The following is an 18,785-nucleotide window of genomic DNA, read 5'->3' as shown; positions in this document are numbered from 1 at the left end:
CCCGATATAGATAGGACACCTAGTGTAACAATGCATATAAGTATAGCAGGTCATCAATAGATAACATAAAGAATTTCTTAAATTTAAAATAAACCTGCTACCACCTCCTTGCTGGCCTTGGCTTCCTCAGCTGATAGGGCATACATCCCCTGTGGTTGATTCCCCCGAGTTAAGGGAGGTCAGTACGCAGACGGCTAACTGGAGGGCAATGCTGGTCTGACCCGACGGTCCTTAGCATAGTGCCCATAGGAATGGCAGTTAAAGCAACGGATCTGTGATGTCAAAATCAGGGCAGGGCCCCTCTGCACTTGTCCTGCTGTAGATGGAGGTCGGGGTGGCCTTGGGACTGTAGGCACCGTACTAGTGTTCGGGCGAAAAGATTTAGAGCTCGAACCACTAGATGGTCGAGGAGGGTAGCCAGATGGCCTATAGGGCTGTCTATATGTAGGCCCAGAACTATAAGACCCACGGTATGCCTTGGAGGAGTTGCCCATGTCCAGAAATGGATTTGACCTCTTCCACAACCCTGGTGTGAGGGACTGTTCTCCCTTCTGCTTATCTTCCATGGTCTTGGCCTTTTGCACAATCTGGCCATAGTTTGTCAAATCTAAGACCTCAAGTACAGACCCAATGGACGCCTTTAGGCCCTTCAGAAATCTCGCAGCCTTTTCTTCAGCTGTCCGCATATGCCTAGGGGCAAAATGGAACAAGCTCTCAAATTGCTGCTGATACTCAAGGATAGTCTTACTCCCTTGAGTTAAGGCCATAAATTCCATCTCCTTGTGGTCTCTGAAGCTACGTGGGTAGTGATTAGCCAAGAACAACTCCTTGAATTGTTCCCAGGTGGGTTCCGGATGTGCAGCCAACAATATGGGCTTAGAGGCTTGCCACCAAGAGTTGGCCTCCTTCTTGAGTTGCAGCCCTGCACATATAAGTTTCTGTGCCTCAGTGCACTCAATCACCTCAAATATCTTCTCCAACTCTTGGATCCACTGGTCCGGTTCTAGAGGATCACTTCCCACCTTAGAGAATACAGGTGGCAAGTTCCTCTTCAATGACTCCACTACCCTTGACGTATTATTCGTCGGTGGGTAATTGGGTACATACGCCGGATAGTAAGGGTATGGAGGGGGCACCACATACGGAGGAACACTGAATGGTGGAATTGGAGGTGTACCTCCCACTTGTGGCCCCATGCCAGACCCTACAGGCGGGTCCTGTGGAGTAAGTATCCGGGGAGGTTGACCTGTTTGTGAAAGGTCTAACTGTTGCTGAATAGCAGTCATAAATGCTTGCTGCTGCTGAAGCATTTGTTGCTAGAAAGCCTGTTGTGACTGCTGAATTATAGTAGCAACATCACTCGGAGTGATGACCGGTGGAGGGTCCGGAAGTGTAGTCACAGGTGGGTCTCCTTGTGCCACACCTTGACCAAAGGGTTCTGGAGGTTGTGGAAGTGGGGTTTGCCCCACAGAGCAGAACCTCCTGGGATTCGGTGGTCTACCGACCGGACGAGGACCACATGAGGTGCCTCGTGCATTGCTTCCAGATCTAGTACGTACCATCGTATCCTTGCACCTGGACCATACCATACACCACATTGGTTAAGCACCTTAGAATTTAGATCGGCACATAATCATATGCCAACACACAGAGTATTATAGTTGATGATGTTTTGCAACTAGCCATAACTTAATCCCGAAAATATAGTGCTAGTGCTTCAACAAGTAGTACGATGGTCCCACCCGAGAATATGGTGCTAGCCACACACACCCGTTTTTTTTCAGGTATATTATTATAAGAATAATACTAATAATAATAATAATAATAATAATAATACCCCAACTTTTTTTTTTCAATCGACGGGCTGCCACCGGCGGGCAGGTTGGCCCACCGGTCGGCCCGTCGGTCCGACCCGAGCGGAAATACGAACAGGGCTTTTAAGCCCTTGTTCCTCATATTCTTTTATTCCTTCCCCCTTTCTCTCTCTCAGGAGATTTTTGAGGGTTCCTTGACGCTTTCACTCATGATCTCACTCAGCGATCCGGCGGGTTTTGGGAAGATTCAACTCCTCTACTTACAAGTAAGTCTCTTCCTCATTTTCTTCTCAGAATGTGTACTTTGGGGGTAGAACTCATGTGTAGTCTTCAATCTCAATTCTTTTCCGTGTTTCTTTCCATAGAACAGTGATTTCATGTGAATGTGATGTTTTCTTTGTGATTTATTTCTAGTTTTAAGATTTACTTCTCAATTTTTTTGAGAGAAAACCCCAACCGTGCCCTAGTTTTCTCAAATTTGGGGCTTTCTTCAATCTCTGCTCTTTTCTTCCCATCTAACAACTCAAATGCAATGCCTTATGTTTGATTTGTACTTGACATGTTATAGAGATCATGGAAAGCTAGGTATACTTGAAATCCCATCCCTTTCCATGAAAATCCATCTCTTTGTGTTGGGTTTCTTTGATTCCCTTTCCATCCCTTCATACTTGTGGATTCCTTTCACCTCAATATCATAATAGTAGATGTTTTTGCATATTCTAGATTGTAGAATGATGACATTTCATCCTTGAACATGTAAGACCTTGCTTTACTCAATTGTGAGACTTTTCATTTTTCTTAGGTTGACCATTGCACATTGAGAATTGGGGTTTTTCTATCATTCCTTACTTGCCATGCTTTATATGCCTTTTATCGCCCTTCTGTTTTGCCATAATTTATATCTTGTCATTGGCCATGTATTTCATCCATAGAATTTCTTGCATTCCTCACTTGTCACATTTTTGATTTGCAAGACTTGGGTTTTGGGGCTTCCTCTTATTGCTCACCCATCTATTTATTCACTTTGTTATTCATTTTCCTTACTCATCATTCTTTCTCCTCTTTTCTTGTTAGGATGTCTTCTCACAAGGGCAAAGAACCCGCATCCTCTGGCACTCGACGTAAGACCACCACTTCCAAACGGAAGAGTGCGGGGACTAGTTCCCTAGTCCCTCGTACAAGGCGACCCGGACCTGCCCCTATTGATCCTTTCGACTACGATGAGGAACTCTTCCGTTATTCAGAGGCAGCAACCAACTGGCAGGCCTTCCTGAAGAGGTCTGTTATGATGGAGAAGACTATGGTAGTTGGTGACTTCCACAAGGTTCAACTTCATGAGAGGTTCACCGCTATGGGTTGGCAGTCTATCCTCCACATAGACTGTCCATGCTACGAGTAGCTGGTTTGTAGATTCTACTACAACTTGGAGCTCTCTTACCAATATGGAGAGTATGCGATAACCAGCATGGTGAAGGGGGTAAACATTCAGTTGACTGTGGACACCCTGGCTAGCATTTTGGGTATTTCTTCAGTTGGGCACCGTTTCTACAGTCCTCCCAGGAGTAAGCCCATGGGTCCATTCTTGGGTTTGGAGACACCGGACCTTATCTATGAGACCATCTGTGGCAGCAAGGAGCGTCCGGATTCTGAGACATCATTTTACCCAGAGGTTCGTGTGTTTGCCCGTTTGGTCTAGTTCAACTTGCTCCCCAGAGGAGGTCACCAGAACCAGGTGGGCTTTATGGCAGCCTTCTTAGTCTTCTGCATTTATAGGGCCTTAGAGGGAGGTGTCGAGTACTTGTGCTTGCCTTACGTCATCCTCAAGACGATGGAGTACCATACCTCACACCCCGAGGATGGAGGGTTTCCATATGGTAGGATCCACACTAGGATCTATGAGTTCTTTGGGGTGGACCTGAGTGGTGAGGAGGGGAAGGCTCCAGCGGACAAGTTCGACCGAGGAAACCTACTGAGGATGGGTCTCCACACACTCATGGATGTACCTTAGAGAGCAGGGGCCCAGGGAGGCAGGGACAGGGGGAATGCCCATAGGGAGGATGTTCCTATGGAGGAGGAGTCTAGTGAGGAGGATGAGGACTATGTTCCTCAGGGCGAGGAGGAGCCTCTTGACTCGAGAGGTATTGATCCTGACTTCATAAGAGCTGCAGGTCCACAACACAGAGCCCCACCACCTGAGAGTGGTATCTTTGATTTTAAGGGCATGATGACTACCATGAGGGCCTTAAAGGAAGGGCAAGATCAGCTACTAAGGAGACTGGATGAGAGTACTTCTAGGGAGGAAAACATCCTGGAGAGGTAGGCTACTTTAGAGAATTCCTTTCTCAGGTTGGGCCAGGACTTAGATACAACGGCCAATGCCATTTCAGCAGATTTTGCCCGACTTTGGAGGGATGTACAGCTGGTGAACTCAAGGTTTAACTACTACGACCATCGACTCAAAGTTAACTCTAGACCTCAAGTGAACGGAGTAGTAGTATTGGACGATGACGATGATCTGTGAGGACTTCGCTCGTCCGTCCACACCAGCTTCTCACCTATTTCCATGATGTTGATCTTTATATATTTCTTTTCTTTTCTCATTCTTTGTACTTTATCTGTAATTGGACTTATTTGTGGGGTGTTATATTTTGTTGGTAGTTTGCGGCGAATTTGTATATTTGATAACTTGTGTAGTTTAGTTGTGGTGTCATTTGTTAATTATGATCATTGATATTTATATATATATATATATATATATATATGTTGTTTATCAGGTGTTTGTGTGGAAATTTTTGGAAATCTCGTTTTGCGCCGTTATGCTACCGAAATTTTGTTAAATTCATACTCAATGGGTTATAAAATCAATTAATTAATCTTTTATTGGTTCCAAGTCATTTTCTCTTATGCATGCCATAAATGCAATAACTAACTACAACCATTATTATTACTTTCTTTCTTTGGCTTTTAACTCTTTAAAGTTTTTATATTTACCCAATCCCATTTCCTATTATAGAATTCTATGGGGTCTATATGGTATGCTGTGAGTGAATAGAGCATCACGCTCTAATACCACCGTTGTCACACCCTGTTCACACAGAATCGGACCGGTGACCGGGTTAACTTCGGTTAACCCAAACCTGCCAGGATCATCTGACATAGTATCCAACCACAGCATACACACAACTAAGAAAATGTTCAACAGTTCAGCGGAAGACTTAATTTACCTGTAAATATCCCCAATATACTTGATACCTAAATTGTAATACATAGTTAAATACATATGGGCCCGCAAGCATGATATTTACACAAAAAGAATACAATTTACATATCAAGTACACAAAAGGGATCATCAAAAAAATAAAAAAGTAACCCTGTATGGAGTCACTGCTGTGGTCCCACAGCACAACCCTCGCACGTGCAATCCGTGCCATGCTCATAGTCCTCGGGGACCCACCAATCCTCCTTGGGGAATTCCACTGTGGGGCCCGACCTTTGATTCTCAGGCTGGTGACCTGTAAAATCGTTTAAAAGAGGTGCACACGTGGGATGAACTCACTAGCTCAATAAGTGAAAAGGAAGACCACACAACAATCACAATCATATGCACTATATGCTATGCAATCCATTTTTTCATCACATCCACCTAACAACATTACTAAGTCTTGAGTTTAGTGCTACTACAACCACAGTGCGCGCATACTCCGAGTACGAGCCGCGAACTCCATCCCGCGATACCCCTATAGGGCTGTCGGAGAAGGCCCACCGTGAGTACTCGAAAAAGTAAAGCATGCCAACCACCGGCTCTCAACATAAAATTAATGACAGAAAATAAAGGTACTGACTCTAGCAATTTAAAAGCAGTACGATTAGCCCTCTTGAATATACCACTGGGGTTGCCGACTGTCCTAATGACCAGCCGGGCGTATGTCTAACCGTCACAGTGACCCAACAACTGCGACCACTGTTTTCCCCCAAATGGTAACCCAATACCTCAACCCCTGTTGGGAAGGGTCGTAGCACAGGAAGATGATAATCTTAAACCGCATGCTCCTATATGACATAGTACGATTGCATAGTACCACCGCATCCCATTCCACGGGCCACCAATGCACTCGTTTCCAAGCCGACTATGGCATCTAGTCTATTAATGCATTATGCACAAAGATGTCATCATTCATCACATAATCACATCATCATTTAGCATTGAGAAAGTAAAACACCTCACGTATGTCATAATCATATGAGGATGACTAAGCTACACATAGTTTACATAATGACATGGCTAATTTAGATACAATTAAATGATGCACAACAAGCCTTAAAATAAGGCCAAACGTCCTCTCCCCACTTACTTGTAGTGTACAAAGACTCACACCCGGTACGGGTGAGATCCGGTGCGAGAAGCGTAAGTTTTAGTAAACCTATCATAAGTGAATGGGGTTAGTATTTCACCACTTTGGGGTCAAAACTAACAAGATTTGATGACAAAATCAGGTTTAGAATCCTAAAAGAAGGTCGCACGTCCGTTTTGGGTCCATTCGGATGTAGAAATCACATTGGGAGTCACTCGGGTGGGTCGGATAGCCCACCTGTCATAACCCACCAGTCATGACCGGTGGGCAGGTCAACCCGCAGGTAGGGCCCACCGGTTGGCCCCGAGGGTCTGCCCTCTCAGGCGGGTGCCCTCAGGCGGGCCATTTGGCCCACTGGTCTTGGCGGGAAAATGCCATTTTTCCCCAAAACCTTTCCCAACCTTTGGGGAATCAAATGGGGTTTTTCTAAATCCATTCTCCACACTTTCAAGGTCTCATAAGATGGTTCTAACCTAGATCTAGGTTAGATTTAAGGAATGGAAGCCATCTTACCTTCTTTGCTCAAGAACTCTTTCAAAAACCCCAAAATCACTTCAAATCACCAATGCTCCTCCAACCGTGGAAACACTTCTTCAAATCCTTCAAAATCAACATATAAACCATCTATTAAACCTTAGATTCATCATCTCAAGGGGAATCTACAAGACCTCAAGAAACACTACCTAAATCAAGGGTTTTACTTGGGTATGGTGAAAGTTTAGGGAATATAGCCTTCTCTCACCTCTAAACGCAGATCTCGCATTGGCGATCACTCTTCGGGCGTCGAAATGGGAAGATCAAGCCTTGGCGCCACTTAAATCCATTCCTTCTTCCTCTTCCTCCCCTTTCTTCTTCTCCGTTCTCTTTTCTCCTTTCTTTCCTCTCTCCTCTTTACTCTTTTCACCAAACACCCGAATGTCATAAATGAGAAAATGGAAAACTCATAAATGCTATTTATACTTTCTAAAATAACTAAGTAACCACATGGGTGGGTCACTCAGGTGGGCGGATGCGCCCACCTGTGACTGCCCACCTGAGGGCCGAAAATTGGCCAACAAGTGGGATTTTGATGGGATTCGACTCTCGGCATGAATCTCACTCTCGACATAGGGTATATTGTATGTATGCGCTTTAGAATACGGCTACATACCTGCTTTATCGGTACATGGCCTTATGATATATGTATGTACACGGCTTGGGTACACCCGTCTCCTCTGGCACTGACTTGGACTTGTCCGACCAACCGGTGTTCAAAGTTACCCTTGCCATCATGGTCCATAAGGAACCCGCCTTAACCCTCTCCGGTTCGGGTCCTGCATGGTTAAACCGGGTCAACCATGTAATTAGACCGGGTTTAAAAAGTAGGATATCACAATTACTCTATGGCCAAGTTAGCACAACTTTATATGGATAACATAGTGCACTTGCATGGAGTGCCAGTGAGCATTATGACAGATAGGGACCCAAGGTTCACTTCTAGATTTTAGAAAAGTTTTCAGCATGCTTTAGGATCACAAGTGAACTTGAGTACTTCTTTCCACCCACAGACTGATGGTCAGTCAAAGTGAACCATACAGATATTAAAAGACATGCTCAGATCATGTGCAATAGAAATGAGTAGTAGTTGGGAAGAATATATACCCTTTATGGAGTTTACCTATAACAATAGTTATCAAGCTACAATTGGGATGCCTCTATATGAGGTATTATATGGTTGAAAGTGTGGAACTCCTCTGTATTGGAATGAGGTAGGAGAACGTCGAATGTTAGGATCCAAAATGATACAGATAACATGCGACAAGGTCGATGTTATTCAGGAAAGGATTAAGGCAGATCAGTCACGTTAAAAGAGTTATGCAGACACCCGCAGGAAAGACATTGAGTTTCAAGCAGGAGAAAAGGTGTTTCTCAAGATTTTTCCTACTAAAGGGTTGCATAGGTTCCATAGAAAGGGTAAGTTGAGCCCGAAATACATTGGCCCATTTGAGATTTTGACTCGGGTTGGCTCAGTAGCCTACATGCTTGCTCTTCCACCTTCGCTCAGAAATGTTCATACTATGTTCTATGTATCCATGCTGAAGCGGTACGTTCACGATCCATCCCATGTGTTACCCATGGAACCAGAATATCTAGAAGCTGATATGACATATAAAGAACAACCAGCCAAAATCTTGGACCGAAAAGTGAAAACCCTTTGCAACCGCTCCATTTCCTTTGTAAAGGTGCGATGGACTAACCATTCACTTGAATAAGCGTCCTGGGAGAAAGAAGATGAAATCCAAGCCAAATACCCTCATCTTTTCGAACAACCAGGTACGCTAATTTTGAAGATAAAATTTTCAAAAAGGTAAATGTGATACCCTACTTTTAAACCTGGTTTACTTACACGACTGACCCGGTTTAACCATGCAAGACCCGAACCAGAGAGGGTTGACGCAGGTTCCCTATAGACCATGATGGCAAGGGTGACTTTGAACACAGGTTGGCCAGACAAGTCTGAGTTAGTGCCTAAGGAGACGGGTGCACCCAAGCTATGTACATGCACGTATCATAATGCCATATACGGGTAATATTGGTATGTAGCCATATTCTAAAGTGTATACATATTATATATCTTGTATCGAAAGTGAGATACATGCTGAGAGTCAAATTCCATCGAAATCTCAATTGTTTAGCTAAGTTTTGACCAACAGGTGGGCGATCGCAGGTGGGAGAACCCACCCACCAGTGTGATCCACCCATATGGTTACTAAATATTCTCTAGTATAAATGGTACTTATTGTTTTTTTTTCTCATTTAATGCTTTAAAGAGTGGGCGAGAAAAGTAAAAAAGACAGAAAAAAGAAAGGAAAAAAAGAGAACGAAGAAGAAGAAAGGAAAAGAAAAAGAAGAAGAAATGATTTTAAGTGACGTCGATGTTTGATCTTCTCATTCTGGCACCAAAAAAGCGATCCCCAACACAAGACCTACGATTTGAGGTGAGTGAAGGCTATATTTCTTAAACTTTCACAAAACCCCAAGTGAAACCCTTGATTTGGGTAGAGTTCCTTGAGATCTTGTTAATCCCACTTGAGATGATGAATCTAAGGTTTAATAGATGGTCTATGTGTTGATTTTAAAGGTTTTAAAGAAGTGTTTGCAAGATTTGAGAAGCATTGGTGATTTCTTGAGTTTAAGAAGTGATTTTGGGGTTTTGGAAGAGTTTTTGAGCAAAGAAGGTAAGATTTGCTTTTCAATCCTTAAATCTAACTTAGATCTATCTTAGAATCATCTTATAAGGCCTTAGATGTGTGAAAAATATGATTGAAATAACCTCATTTAGTTTTTTCAAGGTTGAGGAGTGTTTTTAAGAGAGAAAACCAATTCTCGCGCCAACAGGTGGGTGAAGACCGATGGATGAATCCGCCCACCAGTAGGGGCCCGCCTGTTGGGGCAGAACCCTAATTCCAACCGGTGGGCAAAGACCAATGGGCTATCTGACCCGTCTATTAAATCGGTAGGCAAGGACTAGTGGGCTATCTAGCCCGCTTGTTGAATCGGTGGGTGAAGACCGATGGGCTGTCTGGCCCACCTGTTGGCCCACCAATCAGATTTTTGAGCCCGAATGGTCCCAAAATAGGCGGGTAGCCTTCTTTTATGATTTTAAACATGATTTAAACATCAAACCTCATTAGTTTTGAACCCAAAGTGGTGAAATGCTAACATTCGCTTATGATAGGTTCCACTAGAAACTTACATTTCTCACGCCGGTTCTCACCCGTACCGAATATGAGCCTTTGTACACAAAAAGTAAGTGGGGAGAGAACATTTGACTTTATTTTAAGGGTGTTTTTACATCATTAAATTGTATCTAGATTAGCCATGTCATCATGTAAATTATGTGTAGATTAGTCATCCTCATATGCCATTCGCATACATTGCTTGTGCATTTTAAACAAATGAACTATGATATGTGTGTTGTGATTTACATTCTCAATGCTAAATGATTGATGTTCTTATGTGATGAATGGTTGGATTACTATGCATGCTGCATTATTAGACTAGACGCCGTAGTCCGTTTGAAAACGAGTGCATTGGGGGCCTATGGAATGAGACGTGGTGGTACTATATAATCGTACTTTGTCATATAGGAGCATGCAGTTTAGGATTATCATTCCCTGTGCTACGACCCTTCCCAACAGGGGTTGAGGTGTCGGGTTATCACTTGGGGGGAAGCAGTGGTCGCGGTTGTCGGGTCACTGTGGCGGTTAGACATATGTCCGGCTAGTTATTAGCAGTCGATAATCTCAGTGATATATTCAAGAGGACCAATCGTACTACTTTTAAATTTCTGGGGTCGGCACCTTTACATTTCTATCATCTGAAAGCTTTACTTTTCTGAGTACTCACGATGGGCCTTCTCCGACAACCCTATAGGCGTTTCGTGGGATGGAGTTCGAGACTCGTACCTGGAGCATACGCGTACTGTGGTTGTGAGTAGCACATAGCCTAAGACTTAGTAATGTTATTTACATGGATAAAATTAAAATGAATTGCATTGCAATTAGTGCATATGGATCTGAATGCTTGTGTGATCTTTCTTTTCACTTACTGATCTAGTGAGCTCACCCCACGTGCACACCTCTTTCAGATGATTTAGCAGGTCACCTGCCTGAAGATCAGGAGTCAGGCCCCACAGTTGAGTTTTCTGTTGAGGATTGGTGGGTCCCTGAGGAGTATGAGCATGGTGCTGATTGCATGTGCGAGGGTTGTACTGCGGGACCATAGCAATGACACCATACAGGAATTCTTTTTAGATTTTTGATGACCTCCCCTTTGTGTACTTGATATGCAAATTGTTATTCTTTTGTTTAAATATCATGCCTGCAAGCCCACATGTACTTAGCTATATACTACAATTTGGGTATTAAGTATATTGGAGATATTTACAGGTAATTTAAGTCTTCAGTTGAACTTTTGAATACTTATCTTAGATGTGGGTATGCTGTGGTGAGGTACTGTATCAGATAATCCTGGCAGCTTTTGGGTTAACCGGAGTTAACTCGATCACCGGTTCAGTTCTGTGTGAACGGAGTGTGACACTCCTTTTCTTGTAAACTTTTCTTACCTGAGGTAGAGCTCTAAAAAAGAAAATAAAAGTGCTTTTGTATCCACCGGAGAGCCCGGTTCATAGTCTTAAAATATCGGATACGATTGGTCAAAATTGTCTGGATCAAATCATATTGCTCCTATGTCTTGATCCATCTAATACCGATCCTCTGGTACAATTTAAGGATAAAAGGTCCAAAACCTGATTAAAATAAGGGTAAATCTATCCTATCTAATACTGATATGAATTGATATTGATTGAGAGCAATCCCAAAATTTTTCGAGAACATATCTAGAGAGCAGTCTTTGTTGCCTGAAATGGTAATTTTTTTTTTTTTTTTTTTTTTTTTTTTTTTAAATTAAGAATTACAAAGGGGAAAAGGAGGCAGCCAACTAGGGGCGTTATCCCAAGAGGTAGATACAGGGAAAACATATGCTTGGAGTTTAGGAGAGGACGAATCAAAATCATCATTGATAGCATATGACCAGTTGCATGCAATCAAAAAGCATACTAAATAGAAGATGTAGTTATCCACACTTATGGTTATTTATTACCTATGTTTTTATGGATCAATCTGCATTTATGGTTCTTGAAGGCATATGATAGGGGCTGAATAATATCAATTTAACATTTGATTAGTTATAGTGATATTTAATATAATTATTTTAAATAATTTTACCAAATAAATAATATAACAAACAAGCATTGAAGAATTTTACAATTGATATTTTACATCATATATTACCTCCTAAAATAAGATAGACACAATTTTCTCAACACCGATTCTTTGTAATATTTTTGCAAGTGAAAGCTTTACACGTAAATTTTACATGAAATCAATCGAAACCTAAGTTTCATTTTTCTTTGTTCAGGGCTGCACTGATTCACTAGAGTTAGAAGCCCTAGCTGATCAGAGTTGCTTAACAGGATGTGTATACTGTCTCTCTTTCTTTTGTATTTGTTTCTTTGAATTGTGAATGAGTGTTCTTGAGGATCTTCATCGTCATTCTTGATTTGGAGGATGGATTGTCATGAACGATCGCCTTCCCACAACCTAGATCTCTGTTCGAATCTTCTCCATTACGCAGAAAGTTACATCAAGATAGCCTTAGATCTATATTCGCTTTCTATTTTACATTCTTTTCAGGTGATCAATTGTTAAAGAAAGCAGGTGGGTATTGCTACCTTAGCCCGAATCCTATGCGATATCTAACCTTTGAAAAGAAAAGAAAAAAAAAAATCCTATGACGATAAGGAGTGAGGGCCCTCAATAATGGTGGGATATATCCCTACTCCTCTTCCATGATAGCAACATTGAATTAATAAGATAAAGAGACGACTTCACTTTGACTCCATATCTTTTACAGTTTATATGATGAAGAATTAAATATGAATTGAAGAGCGGAGAACGCTGGGCTTTGGTTAAAAAAGAAACCGTTCAATAATTGCGGAACCCTTCTTCTATTTGTTGGGTTATTCCTTCCCCCTCCGCTCCCCTCCCCTCCCCCCCGCCCCCCTCCCCTCCCCTCCCCTCCCCTCCTCTCCTCCTTATAGTAAAACTTCCATGTTAATAGTATTGAAAACATTCCATATGTTTAAGGCAACAACATTTCGTTACTAGTGCATATTGCCAAACTCAATTGATGGAACATATATACACACTCCTGTTAGGGTTTTTCCTTCCCTTACGATGAGAAACCCAAACAATCGAAATAGTAAGCGACATGATATATATATATATATATATATATTTGGATAAAGTTTTCTATCATCAGGCAATGAGGATCACCGCCCCATCCTAGGGTTGTTATAAACCTTTATGGACTTTAGAATCTCCTGAAAATACCCCGATACCCCGATACCCCGATACCTTGGGTATAGGAGAAATTATTCCGACATATTTACTTACTATATTGGATGATGGTGGGAAGAGGTGGATTTAATTTCAACATTACGGTCCCACTAATGTTATTATATATATATATATATATATATATATATAGAGAGAGAGAGAGAGAGAGAGAGAGAGAGAGAGAGAGAGAGAGGTGGATTCTTACCTGTCTTCTTACAAAAAAGTGAGTTTTTAACACGTGTTTTTTCTTAAAGAAATATGAAGTTCTTACGAATGATACCTTTTTCAAACCATTAATTGGGGATGATATGATCATCTTTGAGGAATTACTAATACACACCTTTTTTCCATAAGATTATAAAAATAGTACCATATGATACCTTTCGGATACCCTAAGAAATAACATTTGTCAGTCTTGGATTCCTGCTTGTCTATCAGCTACCTTCCACATGTGCAATGTAGCCTTACACCTTTTAATGTATCCATACTACAATTAGTCTTCGGTAAAAATAATAATATACAAATATCCATACCTAGCAGAGATATTCAAGGGTCCTCGTACATACATCCGAGTGGATGAGATCCAATGAACGTTGGTTCTACCTCTCTTCTCAGGGAAAGACTTCTATATGCAGGATTCACAGCTTTGATAAGGTTTTACCTCAACACTCTCAAGAGAACCCTCCATTACTTACCTGTTAATCTTGCCTACACCAATGTCGTCTAGCCTAAGGTGCCAGAGAGATGATTGGTTCTCTGGAGATTATGTGCTTTCATTTTGTTGTACTAACGCTCATACTGAAATAAATTTGAAAATTTTGCCCACCCCTCCCCCCCGCCAAAAAAAAAATATGTAATTTGACCGACAACCTTACTTTTGGCTTGACCGTCCCATTGGAGTTATCATGTAATCAATTTTGTTTTCTATGGGTCTTAGGCTCTAATCTAAGTTGTGACTTGCTATTCATCGCCTCAATCTCTCAAAAATGGATCAAGACCGATCTTGGTGAGATCGATCAAAATATCGTTCTCACACTAGGCCACCCTGCTTGGGTTACATATAGAGTCCCAAAGAAATGTAATGAATCTTCCTTTCTAGACCGGTAACCAATCAAAGGAAGGAGGAAAACATAGATTCCAACTTAGACTTGGCTTGATGGACAAAATAGCCCTGGTCACCAATGGATATACCAACCTTGAAGCACTCAGTTGATGAGTTGGAGGCGACCTACAAAGGATACGATTCTGGACTCGATGACCTGTTTTTTTTTTGATGTTTTACTCATTCCAGAAATTAAAATAGAATAAATTCACCTCACGTTCTAAGAATTAGTTCCTCCTTTTATAATATGGGCAAAAGATCTACACACCTTCTGTGTGTGGATTCGTTTACATGCCTTCTGACAAATTTATAATTGGAGTTTTCTATATTCCCAAATCAGTACCCAAACATTGTGGGAAAACCTCTCTTTATAATTTATAGGGATCATTTGTTGGGAATAATCCCACATTGCATGCAATTGTGGAAGAAAATCCACCACCCATTATCTCTCGTAGATTCAGTATATGGTTCTTATTGTAAGGTGTACATTGACTGAAATATTTACTAGCTTGGATTGGATTACCCACCCATTAATTAATATCTCCCATAGGTTCGACCTTTTGTAAATCGATCTCATACGTGTAAAGGCCAAGTTAGATCCTTACAATATCTTTAGCCGGGACCCTTGCTTGTGTTGGTGGTCATCCAGCTAAATTTTCTTGCCCTACTTTGAAGGAGAAACTGGTCTAACAAGGATAAGTTTGTTAGGATACCTTCCATGCAACGTGGTAGAACAGGTGATACTCAAAACTGAGAGTAGATCAGGTTCTCCCACTGAAATGATCCACACAGTTGGAATCCATCCAAGGAAAAATCTTGTGGTGGATTTCATCTGTATGGATCAGACCGTAAGAGAATGGTTTTGGTACAGAACCTGATCCGCACTACTCCTCAAAACTTTGCAGACAGTTAGACCTTAAAGGTCTTCAATTCGCCCATCTTATATGTCAAATTTGAAAAAAATTGGTGATACCTAGGTCATAGGAACTTTAATTCCTGCTACCAAGGTTCACTTTCACTTTGGCTTCACAAATACCTTCCTAGATTTTAGTAAAGAGTAATCCAATGTACCAAGCTCCCATTACTGCATGGTTTGGGGAGGGGCAAATATACGTAGCCTTGCTCCAATTTTGCAGGAGACATTGTTTCCAAGTTTTAAACATGTGACTAATATGTTGCAATAGTATAACTTAACTGTTGCATCAAAGGCTTATTACCTTTCTAGCTAGATTTTAGTGTTTTTCAAAGTACCTTGAAGTTTTAACATTTATTTCTCTTACTCAATGTTTGCATATTGTCACAGCCTTAGACGTTTCTAAGCAACTGCGCCGGCACTTAGCACTCTCACTAGCACTAAATTAGCCTAGCCACACTCTTCAAGGGACTTGGGAAGAGAAGAAGTGAACACAAGAGTGAGTTTGAATGGCTAGGATATGTACATTTGTCTTACATCCAACGGTTACTTCCACCTCTTTAGCGGAGGATTCTAGTAACCTCCTAAAATATCTCCTACAAGTATCTTCTAGAAAATATCTACTATAAAATACCTAGAGTTCCACACTTCGGTGGAATTCTCTAGAAATTGGGCCTTACTTAGCCTAATGGCCTAAGTCCATGGGCTAGGCTTGTGGGCCCTTAGTGGGCGGGCTGTGACAATATGTTTTCTTGTCAAATATAATGCAGATAATGGAACAATAGGTTTGGCATATTAAACAGTAGTTAACATCTAAAAAAACAGGAGGTTAAATATGATTCTTATTTCATCAAAAAAAAAAAAAAAATGATTCTTATTCTATCATAAAGCACAAGGAAAGCAAGTCATCAGTCAATATTATTTAATTAATTAAAAAAAAAATTTTTTTTGATCAGCATAAAACCGAAAGAATATGAAATTAAAGATGACTATATATATCCGAGGCTTTGAGCTAGCTAGAGGAAGAGTGACATAGAATTGAAAGAGGGTTGAGTACGTGCTACTCACACTCTTGTGTCGGAAATGGCCATCTGTCATGGTTGCTTGACATGTGACATCCTTAGAGGTGGGAAGCATGAGATGACCATGGATGAGTTCAAGCAGTGGTTGAAGCAGTTCGACGTGGATAGAGATGGGCGTATAACCAAAGAGGAGCTCCGACAAGCCCTCCGTAGCGTCGGAGGATGGTTTACCAGGTGGAACGCCCGACGTGGGCTACGAAAAGCTGATGCTAATGATAATGGGTTCATTGACGATGACGAAATCAAAAACCTTGTTGTGTTTGCAGAGAAGCACTTGGGTGTGAAGATTGTATCTTACTAGCTAGACCTCTCTCTCTCTCTCTCTCTCTCTCTCTCTCGGAAATAAACATGCATGTTATAAACCGTAGTCATCCTAATAACCATACCCTGGTTCGTGAACCGATCAAGTTCTCTCGTACGTCCCTAAATCGTGGATTTAGAATCACTTGTATTGATGTATGAAGGCGAATTGTCGTGTTTGAGTTTCTACGCTTGCTTTCGATTTTGGTAATCGTTATTGATAGCATTGACTACCTAGATATAACAATAAATAATTCAATTCAATGTTATAATTTATATCCATTTCACTAAAATTTTGAAACGTAAAAAAATTATTAAGATAAAAAACTAGAAAACATGAAGAAACCCTTTTAAACCAAAATCATAAACGATTTCAATTTTAATATATGAAACCATTTATTATATAATTCAATTTTAATTTTATCTAAAAAATCTTGTATCAAATCGAATAAAATTGAACCATTTATACCAGAACAAAATCAAATCGAATCAAATCGAACCGAACCAATTAAGACCCTTGACCTTTCCTGAAAGTCCAAGTCGTTACAACCGGTTTTTAAAACCGCGATGCGGGTGCAGATGGATGAGTGGGACTATTCATTTTCTTATCTCCGTTTAATGCTCGAGAGTCGAGACTCGAGACTGAGGTCCAATTTTCCCAAGTAATTATATAAATAACTAATCAGACCCAAATTCTCACCCGCATGTGCGTGCGAAGTAGCAAGTCTCGCTGGGCGGTGACACCTCTCTATACGATCTACGACCCCCGACCTCTTTCTCTGCTATTCGTTGCGAATATAGAATCCATCTATACTTCTCTTTTGAATTGCGGCCCCGATTGCTGTTTTTAGCTCTGTACGAAGGTCTTGTTCGTTCGCGTTTCTCTGGCTGCCCCAGGTTCATCATCTTCTTTGCCATCCCTCTTTTCTAGGGTTTCTTAGGGTTTCTATTCTCTTTCCTGTTAGATTTAGTAGATATAGTTTCTTCGTTGATCGATTCGGGTATTAGATCTGTTTTCTTCAAAGTTTTTTGGGGTTTCCTTTAGATTGCAATTCTAAAACCCTTCTCCTGCTTCCGATTATCTCTTACGATTAGATATCCTCTTTGTTTGTTGCGTGGGATTTATTATATCATCAATTTGTCTTTTCTAATTCCAGTGAGCGATGTACAACGGCATCGGATTGCAGACCCCAAGGGGGTCAGGCCCAAATGGATATTGTTAGAACTCCCTATGGGTTTGAGTTTGAAACCCTATTGAGGAAACCACACAGGAAAAACAAGAACACGAATCTAATAAAATTATGGAGGATCGATTTGTACCTTTCACCTAGTATGCTGAAGATGATTGATGTTGGTCACTCCCACTTTCGCTCTCTTGGCTTGGCTATGGATCTTTTACAGCCCCTTAAACCTCCTTGGTTTTCTCACTTTAGTGGTAAAGTGGGGAAGAGTGAATAATGGTTGTAGGGACCCAAAACCTAGTATTTATAATACTGTCCTGCACTCAAAACCCTAAACCACAATGGGTTGAGCCAGCATATCCCTAAGCTTGAGAATGGACCGAACCGGTTCATGCAATTTGACTCTCACCCATTTAATCAACCCGAATAATTAATTTAGCCCATAAATCCAACAATCTCCCACTTGCGCTACATTAATTATAAGGATGTCTTTTAAATTGGTGTGGCCATAGAATCTTATTACATTAACCACTCTTACTGTGATTCAGTTGAAAAACCACTCACATCGAATAACAGCAGAAGATACACCTCAATATACGGCATACAACTTTCTGTTATTACAAACATAAGTAAGTTTCTTAACACGAATCTATGTGGGATACCATCATAGAAATATTGACATATCCTCAAATTACACTGTTGTCATTCCATGTAGGTCCTTAACTGTGATATTAACCTTCACTGTGGCAAATCGCATTTGATCTGTGGTTAATATCTAACTGTGGCCTTCCGCCTATAAACTGTGGCAAATATTGCCTATGAACTGTGACAAATACTGTCTTAAAATGTGGCAAACATTACCTTTTGAACTGTGGCAAAATATTACCTATAACCAAGACAATTACTGCCTATAAAAACATTCTTAAATGAAATCATAAACCAGATATTTCAATAAATAACTGTGCATAATGTAAATGCTAAAACTTAACCATAATTCATCAAACTGTGCCCCAAAACATATGGGCTAAGGTTCAAAACATAAACAAATACTAAACAAAATCAAAGCTCCCACTAATCAAGCATTTCAAATAACTGTATGT

The 18,785-nt window shown here is 41.0% G+C and overlaps 1 pseudogene; it reads left to right on the top strand.

Moving 5' to 3' along the window:
- Positions 1-17,229: 17,229 nt before the first annotated feature.
- LOC122068951 overlaps positions 17,230-18,785 on the top strand; it is a 9,168-nt pseudogene continuing 7,612 nt past the window's right edge.

This window comes from Macadamia integrifolia, unplaced genomic scaffold, assembly GCF_013358625.1.
Source record: "Macadamia integrifolia cultivar HAES 741 unplaced genomic scaffold, SCU_Mint_v3 scaffold495, whole genome shotgun sequence".
In the NCBI taxonomy this organism is placed as follows: domain Eukaryota; kingdom Viridiplantae; phylum Streptophyta; class Magnoliopsida; order Proteales; family Proteaceae; genus Macadamia; species Macadamia integrifolia.
Note: the sequence above shows the minus strand (reverse complement) of the source record. Positions and strands in the feature narration are given on the sequence as shown.